Source organism: Thermobia domestica, chromosome 5 (assembly GCF_964235325.1).
Source record: "Thermobia domestica chromosome 5, izTheDome1.hap1.1, whole genome shotgun sequence".
NCBI classification, from domain to species: Eukaryota; Metazoa; Arthropoda; class Insecta; order Zygentoma; family Lepismatidae; genus Thermobia; species Thermobia domestica.
In genome coordinates, this window is record NC_137458.1 from 21,610,187 (window position 1) to 21,624,502 (window position 14,316).

The 14,316-nt window shown below is 37.9% G+C and overlaps 1 protein-coding gene across 1 annotated transcript in view; it reads left to right on the plus strand.

The window, feature by feature from the left end:
• The first annotated feature begins 11,778 nt into the window (after positions 1-11,778).
• Positions 11,779-14,316, plus strand: part of LOC145685786 (monocarboxylate transporter 14) — a 135,196-nt gene continuing 132,658 nt past the window's right edge. The window contains exon 1 of the mRNA XM_081758314.1: positions 11,779-12,211. The gene's annotated coding sequence lies outside the window, so the exon portion shown is untranslated. The remainder of the gene's footprint in view (positions 12,212-14,316) is intronic.

The following is a 14,316-nucleotide window of genomic DNA, read 5'->3' on the forward strand; positions in this document are numbered from 1 at the left end:
GCTAACTGCATCCAGTTTCTACTTTGTATTTCAATCTCTGCGAGATCCATCTTAATATTGTCCTCCCATCTGCGCCTAGGTCTTCCTAATGGTCGTTTTCCGATTGGTCTTCCAGTCAAGACTTTGAAAGTGTTTCTACTTTCTTCCATCCTAGCTACATGACCCGCCCACCTAAGCCTCCTAGACTTGACGACCCTAACAATGTTGGGTAAACCATATAAATTATGTAGTTCCTCGTTATGAAGTTTCCGCCATTCCCCATTCCCGTTCCTCTTGGGTCCGAATATTCGTCTGAGGATGTTGTTCTCAAATACTTTCAGTCTGTATTCTTGCCTCAGAGTAAGTGACCATATTTCGCAACAATACAGAACAACAGGAATGATTATCGTTTTGTATATTTTAAGCTTCAAATTCCTCGACAGAATTCGCAACGACAAGAGATTTTGAATTGAATAGTAACACGAATTCCCTGCTTTTAGTCGACATTTAATTTCTCCGTGAATATGATTTTCCTGTGTTAATATTGATCCTAGATATTTGAAACTATCCACTTTATCAAAAGTATTATTTAATATTTTAACGCATCCATAATTTGCTGTATTCCGGTCCCGACGCACTTCCATGTATTTAGTTTTCTCTGCATTTACTTCTAAACCCATGTCCCTGCAAGCGTTTAATAAGATCTCTGCATTTCTTTCTATTGTTCTGCTATCATCCCCTATTAAATTTACATCATCAGCATATGCCATAACCTGGTGAATACCGTTCAACTGTAGGCCCTGGTTGTTATCTTTGATTTTCCTTATAGCGTATTCCAGAACGAAGTTTAATAATAATGGCGACAACGAATCTCCTTGTTTCAGGCCATTTTCGACATGAAAGCTCGAGGACAAAAATTTTCCTACCCGGACTTTACTTTGGGATTCATTTAAACATATCTTAATTAATCTAATTAGCTTTCTCGGTATTCCAAGTTCTGTAAAAACGTTGTACAATGTTTCTCTCCTAACCGAGTCGTACGCCTTTCTAAAATCAATAAATAGTTGATGCACCGGGGTATTGTATTCCCGCTTTTTTTCGAGTATTTGGCGAATGGTAAATATTTGGTGGATAGTTTATCGATTTCGTCTAAATCCGCACTGATAATCTCCAATAATTTTATCTGTGTAGGGGGTCAGTCTTGCTAATAGAATATTTGAAAGGATTTTATAGGATGTTGACAGAAGAGAGATGCCTCGATAATTATTACAGTCAGTTTTGTCGCCTTTCTTGTGAATTGGAACAATTATTGATTCTTTCCACTCTTGTGGCAATTTTTCCTTGTTCCAGATAAGGAGAATGAGTTTGTGTATCTTGTTCCACAATTTTTCGCCTCCAGCTAAAATTAACTCAGCTGGAACTTCATCTACACCCGGAGATTTGTGTTTCTTTAATTTCTTTATAGCGGTTTCTACTTCTATTCGGTTGGGTTCTGGAATATACGGTTCTGCGGTGTGTATCTCCTTTTCTCCACGCACACTAGTTTTTGGTTGCGTGTTAAGCAAATCATCAAAGAAATCTTTCCATCTATTTAAGATGCTATCCGTGTCAGTGAGAACTGTACGGTCAGAAAGCGCGAGGTTGATAGCCTTTCTTAAATTCGTTGATTCCCTTGTACATGTCCCGGATTTTTTTTTTTTTAACTATTATCTTCAAGTTTCTTAATTTTAGCTTTCAAAAAATCGCGTTTCTTTGTTCTAAAAGTTTTGGAAGTTTCCCGCCTGATATCTGCGAAATTTTGTGTAGTCATTTCATTCAGATTTTGTAGCCACAAAAGGGATGAAAAAAACTGAAGGTTTGCGAAATGTTGGCGTGGAGGAACATGGAGAGAATTAGCTGGGTCGGATGGACAACCAATGAGAAAGATTAGTATAGAAAAGAACTAGTTTAGATGTTATTACTTAAAAAAAGGAAGGGAAAATGATCTGGACATCGGCTTAGAAGGAGGAGGAACCTGGCAGAAAGTACCATGACAAGGAAAAGAAGGAGGACGAAAAGGCTACAATTTATGAACTGTATGAAATGAGGAGGACCTCTAGGGTCTATGTCTAGGGTGACAAAGAGGTTCACTGAGGACCCTGTTACATGACAATTTGTCACTTTTGTTTCTGTTCTTCATTTTTTGGTGTGTAATGTAAGAGAATTGGCTGTTGTAGCCTATAGAAACCAATCAGGATTCAAGTTTTTTTCCTCTTATATTAAGAGTCTTCATCCGGCGAAATTAAAATACCGCTAAATTTTACAGTAATTATGTGATATCTTCAAATAGATAAAAGATAATCAAAATATGGAACAAGAGCGCCCTAGACAATAATATTTTACATGAGAAAGCGTTATCACGACTCACTTATCTGCTTTCGATTTCGAGCCATTTTGAAAAACGGCATTTATTTTCTCGTTTCTAAACGGCTGAAAACGGAAAGTCACTAGGTGACTTGTGATAACGGTACCTCACGCAGAATAATATTGTCTAGGGCGCTCTTGTTCCATATTTCAATTTTTTTATTTTTTTTATCTATTTAAAGATATCACAAAATTACTGTAAAATTAGCGGTATTTTAATTTCGCCGGGGTGAAGACTCTCAAATCTTTCACTACCTGTGTATTCATAATGTCTGTTGAAGCCAAAGTGGAGAGTAGACGAAACTGTTACACGTTAATAACACAGTCACACAAACACACACAAAAGAAATAAAAGTTTTGTGTACAGACCCCAGAGTATGAATTCGATGTATTTTGTTACACAGAATCCAAATTTCGAAACCCCCAGAACAATCGACAGTGTCAATATTTTGTTATGGGCGAAAAACTTGAGAGATTTTGAATAGCGAGGATACGCGTAACACAGCTATACAAAAATAAATAATAAATAAACTTCTATGAGCGGACCCCACCAGGCTAAATTTTCACCCGGGCAAAGTGAGTTTTTGGTGCCCTCTCCCCTAGTACTAGCCTATATTTTACATTTTATCATAGTGTTTTTAATATTTTAAACCCATTTTTGAAAAAGACATTCATTACCTAGGAAAACTTCACAAAGAATATGGCCCGCTATAAACAATACCAATTTCGCCCCCTTTCCTCCCGCTTGGTCTAGTGGCTAGCACGCCTGACTTCTGTAGTCCCGGGTCCAATTCCCGGTGGGTTACTATTGAGCGATAAAAGTGGTTCGGATTCCACTATAATCAGTATCCACATCTCCTTTGGCCATTAAGGCATAACCGTGGAACGCTAAACTCAAGCAAACAAACAAAAAATACTTACTCCCTCTCCACTCTTTATTCTACATGCTGTATCTCCATTTGTCGATACAGCCCTCTTAGTACTATGAAACTCTCTTTTTCCATGGTGAAATGGAAAAAGATTATGTAATTGACGCTACTTTACAAGAATATAAACCAAAAAAGTCAGTAGAAAAGACATTATAAAATTTACTTTTTGAGGCTCGTTTTGGCGCCCCGGGCAGTCGCCGAGTTACCCGGTCCTTGGTCCGCCCCTGGACCCCAAGGTATGCATTCGGTGTATTTTGTTATAAAGAATAGAAATTTCGAAACACCAAGACGATTGAAAGTATCAATTTTTGTTATGGACGAAAAATATATCTTAATAATTACGGTAATATATGTCTGTATGTAATCTTTTCATTTAATGTGAGTGGAGGGTTTTGCGTATCCTGGTATAACTCTACTCTTTGTAGTATTGCCATATGAGCCATGAACCATAATAAATTAGAGTATGGAAAATTTCTGTGGTGCCCATTCCCTTGATGCCGAAAGTACGTGCTTACTTTGTAGTCCACAGATTTCAAATACTCTATAGTTACCAGAGCGATATGGGAGATCACATTGTCCTGTTGAAATCATGTCTTTCCCTTCTATTCATTGGCCAAAGTAGCGAACATTTGCCTGGCCAGCTGAAACTGTATTACTCACGAAGGGTGCCGATCCTGGGGGGCTGGGGACCCCGGTGCCCCCAAAGCTCATGTGGGCCCCCCTAGTGTATTTATGAATATACAATATTTGGCATAATTTGAATGCAATTTGTCTTAACATCCTCACATATATATACCTTCTGCGTCTGAGTGGCCCCCCAAATTTACAGAGAAATCGGCGCCCTTGCTATTCACTGATAATCGTGTGGTAAAGAAAAGAATGAAAATTCTCTTTTGAGACATTTCACACTGCATGCCAATCTTTTCTAGGTGAAGAACAAATTCATGATGTTCATGGGGATCGTTAGGCAACCACAAATCGCAAATTTTGTTAAATGCAAGTGCCCGTTGAGGTAAAACCAATCCTCGTCTGACTAACACCATCATTCAACTCCCCCCATGACGCGTTATATGTTTCATGAACCACTAACAATGCTCAATATGCTTCAGAGAATCAGCTGGCACTAACTTTTACACGAATATGATCTTGTACTAAAACATTTGCAACAGTTTCACAGCGTTTGGTGTACCATAAAACACATCACTATGACTAAACAACACGTGCAAGAAATTTGCTAACTCTTCTTCATTGCAACACTGATATCGGTCAATTTGATCTTGGTGAGAACTATCTGTCTGTCACTTCGAGGGGCATCTGTTATGCTACCAGTTTTCTTGAATGTTATCGCAAAAACACGTAATATTTGATTTATTCGTAAATGCCCCTGCGTAGCTTGTCACAATGGTTTCGTAATTCAAACTCCTTATGCGCTCTTCTAGAATTAAAATTCACTCCTCCACTGTGTTTACCATGTTAATGTGGTACCATACTAAAACTTTCTTCCCTCAATTATCGTCACCTGTCATCTGCAGCAAAGGAAGGAAAGAAGAAACATATTAAAAATTTGATGCGTGAGCTGCGTGACTTTTTGATAATTTTGAATATTTTTGCCTACTTCTAAATGAGATTTTATTCAAAGATCAGGATTTAGATCGTTAGTCCCCTTAGGCCATGATGTAAAGACACCCACAGCTTTTTATGATTTGTGTGTGTGTGTGTGTGTGTGTTACATAAATGTTGTATGGCACTATGAATTTCATATTTAAGGCCACGGTGGCTCGGTGGCAAGTATTCACCTCTAGTACGTGGAGTTCTTGGTTCGATACCAGTTCGCGCTAAGTAGGTTCGTGATGGACAAACACAATGTGAGTACATTTTCTCTGATTGCACCTCATTGCTCCCACTACCTTTATTCTCATTATCACCCACTTTTTAATTCTCGTAGCAGGGGCGCACTAAGGCAAAATTTTCACCCGGCCAAAGTGACTTTTTTTTGTGCCTTCCCATAGCCCTAGCATATATTTTACATTTTATTACAGCGATTTTAATATTTTAAAACCATTTTTCAAAACGAAAAGTTAATATTCAAATACATCATAAAGATACGCATATTTAGTACTTAAAATTGTACATAGATCTATGGTATGAATTACATTGTGTTTTATTATTATTATTATTATTATTATTATTATTATTATTATTATTATTATTATTATTATTATTATTATTATTATTATTATTATTATTCATGTACCGATATGTATAAACAAAAACAATATTGAACAACATTTATTGATTACTACTAATGGTGAAATGATTACTGTTATGTTGTAAATTGTTTTGTTATATCAATAACATTAGGAATAATTCTACCATATATTCGACTATGTAACAATCTATTCTAATAACGTGAAATACCAATAACTACATTTCACATATGTTGAACGTGTTTTACACACAGCAATATAAACAATTCTTTTTATGTAAGTCCTAGTAGTTGAAGTCCATAGCATTCATAAAACGTATCTCATTAATTTGTACAAAAAAATTGAACACTTACAAGATTAAAGCTTAATAATAGGTTTTATCGAGTATTAGAAATCCTCTAACTTTCGTAAGTTTGATAAGTAAACCATATCAAAGTCAATTTAGAGAACTTTATGAGAAAGCGTCCATATCTTTTTCTTAAAAAAAAAAAAAAAAAAAAAAAAAAAAAATCAGTGCCTTAAAATCTAGAATAATTTACACAAATTGTTTCCTTAATTTTGCAACCTTTGGCCTTAGGCGTGACAATTAATAGCAAAGCAAAAGTTAAGAAAAACTAAATTTAAAAAGTTAAATTCCACTATTACTGAAAATTAGCAACAAATTAAACAATTTATTTTCAGCACCTCACAACAATTACAATATAATCTTCCGAGCTTTTTTGGTCTGCAAAATCTCTGATAATGACATCTCTGTCAATATCTTGAAGAATGTCGAACTCAATCGACATCATGGCGAGTCCCACAAGGCGCTCCTGGCACATGGTAGATCTCAAATAATTTTTAATTAATTTTTATTTTGAGAAGCTCCTTTTGCCTGAAGACACGCTGACAGGAAGAGAGAGGGCAATTCTGAGTGGAACTGATACATTAGGTAAATTTGCAGTCAGCTGGTTACTCGTTAAGTATTTCAATACTTCAACGGGCTTTTAGTATTTTCATCTGGTAGTAGGGAGATTAAAACCAATAGTTCCTGTTGAAGTTGGAAACCCTCAATATCACAATGCTCTTCCTCTGTTAGAACCATAAGGTAATAGGTAATCGTTATTTTCACGTCTAACTCCCTCCTATGTTGTTGCAGAGTCGAAATGAATGATTTGGCAAGAACTGTGCATAGCGAAACAATTACATCTCCTGAACTCTAGTTTCAACAAAGGTCGACTGTTTGGCGCGGCCGTGTCGTTTATAAGAAATCAAAAGTAAGTGCCGCATATACTGTTCCCTCTCCACTACCACTTTAAAAGAGTAACATATCCAATCCAATAACATTCATTGCATGGAAAAAGTTCACAAAGAACATGGCCCGCTAGAAACAATACCAACTCCCCTTCCATTCTTTCTTCTACTTACTATGTCTCCATTTGTCGATATAACTCCCCTAGTGCTATGAAACTCTCTTCTTCCATGGTGGAATGCAAAAAGATGGTATAATTGACGCTACTTTACAAGAATATAAACAAAAAGAGTCAGTAGAAAACACGTTATAATATTTAATTTTTGAGGCTCGTTTTGGCGCCCCCTGACTGTGGCGCCCCAGGCAGTCGCCCAGGTTGCCCGGCCATTGGTTCGGCCCTGTCTCGGACCATAATTGTGAGACGTTAAGGAAGAAGAAATTGATTCTTAATACTAAGTATAAAATATGGGCTAATTATAAATCATGCGGTGACTTTAACAGAACATACATTGTGGTTATCTTATAAGTTATTCTTGACATTGTCAGATTATTGTTAAGCAAAGTTCAGCAAACGGATTTTTTTTTTTTTTTTAAATAATTTTTCAAATTTGTCAGTGCCCTCTATTGACAAATTATGTAACTTCAAGGAAATGACAGAATCTCTTCGCAGACACAGGCTTAAAAAAATAACCACGGCGCCAAGGTTAATATAGAATTAGGGCACTAGATGGATCTGGTTACTCTGCGCATAGCGCAATGTTCGTTGCCATGGATACATCGATCAATGCAATACGCTCCAGCTGTTTGAAATACGTTCCGTGACTTTATCACTGGTGAAAGAGTTCACGTGAAAATTAGGAATCGGAACTTTTCTTTCTGTGACTCGGTGTTCCGTTCGCGTATAATCATTTTGCTCTACAATATTCGAGTATTCTGCAACTGAAAATGAGGGAAAAACTGTATTTTTCAGTCTGTAGCTTGATTCCCTTTTCCCATTGTCTTAGTAGAGTCATTTTAAATTTTTTCTGGGGCTTGGGGGAGAGGTTGTTCAACAACATAAAAATTTCACATTATTTCAGAGTATATTAGTATGAAATTCATTAAAAATCATGAGTTTTTCAAACTTAGCGCGGATGATTTCCCCCTGCCGTCCGCAAATGACGCCCTTGCATGGTAACAATTCAATATCTATACCTTTAAACCTTGTATGTATCAAAACTGGAGTGACAAATGCAAAAATCCCATTTAGAGATTGAAGCACGTGCTCTTAGATGCATCAGACGCCAGGTTCAATTGCCAGTTTAAAAGCATCGAAAGCACTACCGCGAGTCAGTTGAATTTACATCCTTAAGCTACACCTAGGTTATGAAATACAGAACATGTTATTAGCGTTGGCCGTCCGTTATTCCACACAGTAAGTCTTGAACGAATGCGATTTTTTGCAATAGGTAGCTAGAACGATTATCTCGACCGAGCTCGTTAATGGAATCAATCCGTTAATATCTTTACGGGTAACGGTGGCTATCCATATCTCGTTTAAAATCCATGACATTCCCTAGCTTCTATGCAACCTACACAATAGCAAAGAGACGTTGGTTGCCTATAATATAAGGATAAGTAGTTTTTCTTATTGCAATTATCTCGTCCGAGTTCGTTAATGGAGCCAATCCGTTAATATCTTCACGGGTAACGGTGGCTATCCATATTCCGTTTAAAATCCATGACATTCTCTAGCTTCTATGCAACCTACACAATAGCAAAGAGACGTTGGTTGCCTATAATACAAGGATAAGTAGCTTTTCTTATTGCAATTATCTCGACTGAGTTCGTTAATGGTGTGAATCCGTTAATATCTTTACGGGTAACGGTGGCTATTCATATCCCATTTAAAATCCATAATACTCCCTAGCTTCTATGCAACCTGCACAGTAGCAAAGACATGTTGGTTGTCTATAATAGAAGGCTAACTAGCTTTTCTTATTGCAATTATCTCAGCCAAATTCATTAATGGAGTCAATCCGTTAATATCTGTAGCTATCCGTTATCTTGTTTAAAATGCATAACATTCCCTAGTTTGTGCGCAACCTGCATAGTAGCAAATAAATTCTGGTTGCATATAATGTAAGGATAAGTAGCTTTTCTTAGGCAATCATCTCGGCCTAGTTCGCTAATGGAATCAATTCGTTAACACCTTCATTGGTGAGGTTATTTTAATATACTGCGTCGTTTAAAAATCCATCTGACATTCCCTAACATCTATGCAACCTCACAGCAGCAAAATATTGTTGGTTGCCTACGATACAGACATATGCAGCTTTTCTCACTGCAAAAAAACTCATTAGCCTTTCAAATAAAATTAATTTATTTAGTTTCATCTCCTACGTTTTTGTCCTTTAGGCTAAAAGAGTTGAGCTGATTTTGAGTTTAACGTCCCTTTCAGCAGCGAGGCTACATGATACGGAACCCAGTGATTAACATGGAATCCGAACCACATGAGATCTCGCCGTGAATCGAACCCGGGTCTCCCACGCCATTAGGTTAAAATAGATGGATGATTAATTAAAGTTAAGGATGATGGAATTAAATGTTTTTTTGCTCTCCCACCGGGAATTGAACCCGGGACCACGTGCATCAAAGACACAGGAGCTAGTCACTATGCTAGCATGGGAGGACGTCAGTCTTTAGTGTCACATGATCATCTTTATTGCCTTAATCAGAGTTTATTTTGCGAAATAAAGAAATCAAATGATGGAGAGATACTGAACAATGTTAACCAATTGTATATAATCTAAAATCTTCGGTGTTACACCCTTGAAAGGGCAATGACCAGCCAAATGGCTTTTAGATGGACGACGTGCGACCATCACATCAAGCCCGTATCCAGGGGGTCTACGAGGTCCGGTCCCTCCTCCCTAAATTTTTGCTGCCCCCTAAAATTTTCACGGTAGGCTTGCAAAGGAACTATAATATGGTCAACTATAATTTGGTTGAATCGTGCCCCCCTATCTTCAGCCACCCCCCCCTATATTTTTGGGCTGGCTACCAGACTGCATCACGTCAACTCCCTTGAAGTCGAGTGAGGATGATTTCTAATTAGTCTAGGACTATTGAAGGTCAAATGACTATTTATCAACAAAGGCATAATTACAGTTGCCTCAGTTTTCACTGGGAACAATATATAATGTACCACGAGAAAGTATTTAAAGGTACTATTCGCCTGATGGAACGTAGGGAAAAGTTTTTGAAAAACGGTCGGATTCGCGATTCGAGCCTGGATTTTTCTGTTGCGTCTTGAGAATGTAAACGTTCATCCGACTCCGCTTGTAGTTCTGTAACCTTGAGGTCGAGTAAATTGTATTATATTTTGATTGATAGTGAGTTTGACGTTCCTTGAAGTGGAATTTAATGTCCCTTCCTCAGTACTGAGGCTGTATGAGACGGAACAAATTGTTTAAAGTGGAATCCGAAACCGCTGTTCGGATTTGTTTCCGTGGCCAATACTACCACAGCGGGTCAAATAGGGATGCGCACGAGACAAGATTTGTGGCAGTCTCGTCTCGAAAATGTGCTGTAAAAGTGATGTCTCGACTCGAAAAATGTATATTTCTCTATTGGAAGAGCCGTGTCTCGACTCGAATTTTGTCAGGAAAATCCTGTCTCGATTTGTCTCGTGCGCATCCCTAGGGTCAAACCCAAGACCATACACATAAAATACATGCATTAGTCATTCAGCCGCAAAGGGACAGCGATGTTGTATTTTGAGTTTCAGTTTCCCATGGTTATCCCCTTTAGACTCAAGGAGGCGGTAAAAAAAAAATGAATGATGACTCTAAAGTGAACTGTGAAAAGCACAGGCTATAACATAACATCCGAGTACTGATCGGGATTCGAACCCTTGTTAAACAGCTTAAGAGGTTATAGACCACTCTACCATGTCAGATGTTGACAAATAATAATAATAATAATAATAATAATAATAATAATAATAATAATAATAATAATGAAATGTATAGTTTTACGGCCCACAATTATGTCCTTTAGGCTAAGGGATTTGATTTGATATTTGAGTTTAGCGTCCCTTTCAGCAGAGAGGCTATATGAGACGTGAACCTACAGCTTAACGTGGGATCCAAACGTATGAGCTCCCGCCGGAAATTGAACCTGGGTCTCCCACGCCAAAGGCGCGTACGCTAACCACTTAGCCAAGACGGAGCTCTTAGGCTAAAGGAGACGGGTGGTTAATGAAAGTGAATGATTACAGAAGAATTGGTGGAAGGCTAATGAGGGAGGAAATGGAAGAACTTCGAGAAAACCCACGGAAACGATGTTGTCTAACACAAGTTTGCATGACCTGGGATCGAACTAAGGATTCATCGCACCAGAAGCGGGCCACTGTGGTTCAGTGGTAGAACGTTCACCTCTGGTGCATGAGGTTCCTTGCTTCGATCCCAGCTCGCACCGAGTGAGCGTTGTGGTGGACGAACGCCATGTGCGTGGGTTTTCTCGAAGTTTTCCCGTTTCTTCCCACTTTCTTCATTGCACTATTTCATTCATTTCTGATCACTACTGTCTCCTTTATCCTAGCCGGCGTAATCGTGGTATTTAAAACTTGAAGATTTCATTTCATTTCATTGCACTAGAAGTGATCGCTCTACCACTGAACCATCGTTTCCCCTTGCTCATATATCCTCCAAAGTTGGAGCAAGTTTATCATCTGTATTTTGTAAGGACTTTTCTTTTCTTATACAGCATTCTTGTCCTTCAAACTTTTTCTTCTCACCCTGTACAGCAGAATTATTACTTCTTTCTACTGGTACTTAAAAAACGAAAAACAACAATAAAAATATTTCGTGTATAACATACCGTGTTACAGAATGCGATTTTATTCTTAGTGCGAGTTGATAACGACAGCACCGGCACATAATTCTGTGATATTCTAGTTCCTGTTGGAACTGTTCCCCAATGATTCAGTGTTACGTATTATAATACAAGTAAAAACCATAGACTCAGAGGCAAAAGGACGAACCGAATGCAGTGTTCAACATCCATCCACGCGAGTGCGGCAGTGAACTCGCTCTTGTCACACCGTGGTTCAAGTGCCGGCAAAACTAACACCAGTTTTAAGTCTGATACCATTCGAAACATAAATTATTACGTGAATAATTGTGTGTCATTTTACACATAAGTGTAAAGTGGACAGTTAAAAGTGAATGAAGAACTAATCTTTTAGTAAGAAAAGTGAACTAATATCGGGAAAGGTAAAAAGGAAAAGTGATGTGACTGTGCATCGAAATCAGCTGTTCGCTTCTTTGTTCCCATAACTCGGCCAAGATCAACACAGTATTTCTTTGAACTTATCTCCATATTCAACGCACAAGAAAGGAAAACTACAAAAAAATTTAAGTACATTCAAACAATCAGACATTAATTTTTGCAGGCTTTTTGGGAGAATTGTTTGGCAGGTAAGATCATACATTTACAATAGTTAGGGTTTGTTCTTTCTTACTTTCCGTGACTCGTTGCTGTGTTAAAAGTGAACCGAGGAAAGGAATCAATCTATTGTGTGTGTATAATATATAAGTATTTAAAATTTTATAAGTATATGACATACACATATATATTACTTCCTTATATAAAGCAGCATTGTTACAAGATGACACGCGTGATTTGCGTTCATAATATTCCGCGAATTTTCTTCATTTCTGTAGTGAAACAGGAGTTGAATCGAAAACAACGTGTCTTTTTAAATAACAGATCGAAGATTCGGTCCCTAATATCCCAACAAAGTTGTCTTCAGTGAAATTTGAAGTTGGTTTTAGGTCTGAGAATAGACAGTATAGGAAAAACCGTTCGTTGTCATGCTGATCAGCAACAAATAGAGTCTTCCTTAGTATTTGTATAGTGCAACTAAGACGGTTCAGTGGCACATAACTCATCTCTAAAGCACTGGTTTGTGAGTTCGATTCCTAATTGTATCATAATATGTTTTAGAGGTATGTCCTTGGTAACTTTTTTTTAAAGTGTTTCCGTCTTTCGTAAACCTTGGTAAAACTCGCATGATTTGAATGTTACATTAAATGTAGGCTCTCTTGTCCTATAGAAGGAGCCGCGGTGGCTCAGAGGTAAAGCGTTCATCCCTAGTGCATGAGGTCTCTGGTTCGATTCCAGCTCGCACCAAATTAACTTTGTGATGGACAAACACCGTGTGCGTGGGTTTCCTCTTGGTTCTCCCGTTTCCTCCCATTTTATTCGTTCCAGCATTTCATTCATTTCTCATCACCGTCTCCTTTAGCCTAGCCGGCATAAGCGTGGGACGTAAAACTTAAAAGATTTCTTCTCTTATAGGCTCATTGTAGTAGCATCTTTTGAGATTTTGCCAGGAGAATGTGGACAAGATTATCCGCCAGCATAAGAGCTTCACGTTTTTTATTAGTATGTTAGTATACAATTTATTAAAAGTCATGTGTTTCTAAAACTCAGGAGGGATGCCATTGCTCCTGCCCCCTCCAAATGACGTCTCTCTCTCATTGCTAAACAAACTTGTTTCCTTCCTTTTTTTTGTTAAAAAATATCTGATGAGGGTTTTGTAGGCCTAATTCAACAGACTTGAAAGTGGAATACTGTAGTGGGAAAGCATCTGTTTTCTTCAAGATGTTTTTGCTTAATTTCCTGTATACCCATCAACTCCAACGGGTTTAAGTCCAGTCGTTGAACGTAGCCACATAAATAATTTTGTATCTTTAAATATTTTGACTTTTAAAATTAAGAAAAGATTCTAAGAAAAGAGTTATGCTATTGAATTACAAAATTAGACCTCTAGGTTCAGTTTGAACAACGAAATTTATTAACAATTAACTGACTTCTAGTTTACAGAAAAGCTACAAGTTGCATAGTGGTATAAAATATCCTCTCACAGGATACTAATTTTAATACCCCATCGACAGCTCAAACGAATATCATGTAGAAGAGATAGAATTTGGAACCAAGTTACAGTGTGAACACAACTTCCAGCCCCATTACCCAAGGGCGCCCATGTTGTGGTTTCCAAGGGGGGGGGGGAGTATAAGCGACGTTTCAAATATAGTTTCAAATTTTGATGTAACTAATGTAAAAATTCTATTGAGTTTTCGATATTCTGAAGTACAATTTCTTCTAGGGGGCGAGCGCCCCACCTTTCCCCCCCTGATGGGCGCCCTTGTCATTACCATTCTCTCTTCGGGAAACTACTGCTGTAGTTCCAGACCACGTTCGGCTATGTTATAAAGCAAGATGATTGAAGATGATAATGGAACTAAAAGTTGTGTTCACACAAGGGCGCCCATCAGGAGGGGCAAGTTGGGGCGCTGGCCCCCTCCTAGAGGAAATTGCACTTGAGAATATTGAAAGTTCAATATAATTTTTACGTTAGTTACAGCAAAATTTGAAACTATATTTAAAACGTCGCTTATACTTGCCCCCCCCCCTTTGGAAACCACAACATGGGCGCCCTTGCACTGTAAGTTGGTTCCAAACTCTATCTCTTCCACGTGGTATTCGTTTCAGCTGTGGATAAGGTAGTGAAATTGGT